This window comes from Mustela nigripes, chromosome 16 (assembly GCF_022355385.1).
Source record: "Mustela nigripes isolate SB6536 chromosome 16, MUSNIG.SB6536, whole genome shotgun sequence".
Classification (NCBI taxonomy): Eukaryota; Metazoa; Chordata; class Mammalia; order Carnivora; family Mustelidae; genus Mustela; species Mustela nigripes.
Genome location: NC_081572.1, coordinates 25127063 through 25129758, shown reverse-complemented (window position 1 = coordinate 25129758; position 2696 = coordinate 25127063). Strand labels below are relative to the sequence as shown.

Genomic DNA, 2696 nt, shown 5'->3' with positions numbered 1-2696 from the left:
GGAGGATATGAGGAAGATAGCTAAAGATTATAAGGTTTCCTTTTGAGACGTTGAAACTCTTCTAAAATTGACTGTGGTGATGGCGGCACCCATCTGTGAATGTACTAAAAGCCACTGAATTGTACACTGTAAATGGGTGAATTGTATGGTATGTGAATTACGCTCAATAAAGCTCTTCCAAAAATAAGTACTCAAAGAATGATGAAGACATGTCAAAAGAGTACAGAAACTAGCTGGAAAGGACCTCCATTGGCTGGATAGGGTTCTTCTGAGCATCAAAATCATTAATGATATTAATAGATTCTTACTAACTGAATAAAATAGAAATCCACGATTCCATACTGATATATATAAATGAATACGTGGAAAGTCTGTCGAGGAATGTAATATTTACACATTCTCGAAGTACTTTCCTACAAAATGTGTGTCAATTATACAGGGAACAGGGTAACTTTAGAGTGGAGAAGGCTGGCAGACACCAACTTGATCAAGTAGTCAAAGTGAACATCACAGTGATGGGACAATCATGCCCTACCCAATAGGATGCAATAGGAGAGAGACATAGTATCATTTCTGTGACATTCTTACATGAAATGCTCCACCTGAATTTAATCATGAGGAAACACCAGACCGAGTCCAAGGTAAGAGATCATCTAACAAAACAACGGGCCTGTAATCTACAAGAGTGTCCTCAAAGTTAAGAAGAGACTGAAACACCATCCCATATTGGAGGAGACTAGAGATATCTGAGAACCACGTGTAACATATGATTCTGTCCTGGATCCTTTTGCTACAAGGACATTATTGGGGTCGCTGGTGATACATGAATGGGAGGTGTGGATTAGATGGTAGTAATGTTCCAGTGCTAATTTCCTGACTTTGATGATGGTATTGTGGTTATCCAGGAGGATGTCCTTCTTCATAGGAATCATACATTGAAGTGTTTGGGAGATGGTGGCAACTTACTCCCAGATGAGTTAGTGAAATTGTTTTTTGTATTATATTAGGGACCATTCTATAAGTTTGAGATTGCTTCAAATTAAATAAAATTAATCATCATGTATGTGAAGAAACGGGACTAGTTCCTGAAACCTAAGAGAAAAACAGATCATAGAAAATACAACCTCAAAGGAGACCCAGATATTAGAGTTATTGGACATTGTTTGTTGTTGTTGTTGTTGTTTTTCAATTCTGAGCTCACATCAAATGTAAAAAACTACATAGTTATAAAGGTCAGTAGTAAAACCTTTTCATCATTGTTCAGATCTGATTGGCCTTTTATATACACGCCCTCATTTTCTTTCATCCATCAACAAGTCCTCAGTTATCTGTTGTCATCTTTACAAACACACACATACACACGTGCATGCGTGTGCACCCACAGACAGACAGATACACACACACACATAGACCTAAGCCTTATTGTTTTAAATTACTTTAAATATTTGCTTCTCAGAACTACAGAGATCATGCATTAGGTAGACTGTAAGGTCTTCTGACGCTCAAATTTGGCTATTTTCATAAGACACGGTTTGAAAATAAGATAATACTGTGTAATAAAAGAGATAACAAGTTGTAGGCTTTCATAAAAGAATTGGGATTAATGAACAATAAAGAATCAAATGGAATCCTAGAATGTAAAAAATACAATAACTAAAATTAAGAACTTATTACACAGATCTTGATGTATAGATGGAGCAGAAGAGAGAATTAGTGAGCTGGAAGAGAGTTCAGTAGGAAATACCTAGACTGAAGCACACCACAGAAAAAAAAAGATGGGAGGACACAGAAAATACTGTTAGTGTAACATGCAACACAACAGAAGTTCTAACATATGTTTCTGGATTCCAAAAAGGAGAAGAGAGAAATAATGGGGTATAAATAATATTACTGGCCAAAATACACTAGCCAAAAATACTTTATACTTGACATAAGACTCAAACTAAATAGGATGATTACAAAGAAACCCTACTCAGGCGCACTGTAGTTAACTTGCTAAAGATTAAAAACAGAGATAAATCTTAAGAGGCACATTATTACTTTAAGGAAATGACCCAAAGACTGACAAATTGAAGAGATGAAACATACACGATCTAAATGTGTTTTGAATATAGTTTGAATAGATGGGATTAACAGCATATTAGACATAGCAGAAGAAGAGATCAGTAGACTCAAAGCCGTATTATGATATAATAGCAGAATGTTTCTTTTCTTTTCTTTTTTTTTTTAAAGATTTTATTTACAGACAGAGATCACAAGTAGGCAGAGAAGCAGGCAGAGAGACAGGGAAGCAGGCTCCCTGTTGAGCAGAGAGCCCGATGTGGGGTTCGATCCCAGACCCTGGGATCATGACCTGAGCCAAATGCAGAGGCTTTAACCCACTGAGCCACCCAGGTGCCCCTTCAGCAGAATGTTTCTGAAAGGAAGCACAGAGAGAAAAAAAAGAAGCACACCAAAAACATAAGAGAACCAGCGACCTATGAGAGGCTATCAAGTGCTCTAACATCCTAGTGGAAATCCTGAAAGAGAGGGGAAAGTGAAAAAGTAGTGACCCCAAATTTTCCAAATCTGACAAAAACTAGAAACCCAGAAATCAAAGGATCTCAACACTCATCACAAAATGACAGTGAGGTCTGTTATAATCAAGTTGCTGAAAGTCTGTGGCAGTGAGAAAATATTAAAAGAAACTAGAGCAG

At 37.1% G+C, this 2696-nt stretch overlaps 2 non-coding genes across 2 annotated transcripts; both read right to left on the bottom strand.

Annotated features, from left to right (window-relative positions):
• Positions 1 to 1192: 1192 nt before the first annotated feature.
• Positions 1193 to 1262, bottom strand: LOC132004625 (small nucleolar RNA U2-30). The gene has a single exon (XR_009400579.1). It is a non-coding gene; the product is annotated as a small nucleolar RNA U2-30 (small nucleolar RNA).
• A 188-nt stretch (positions 1263 to 1450) lies between these two features.
• Positions 1451 to 1530, bottom strand: LOC132004628 (small nucleolar RNA U2-19). Its single transcript, XR_009400582.1, has one exon. It is a non-coding gene; the product is annotated as a small nucleolar RNA U2-19 (small nucleolar RNA).
• Positions 1531 to 2696: the final 1166 nt, after the last annotated feature.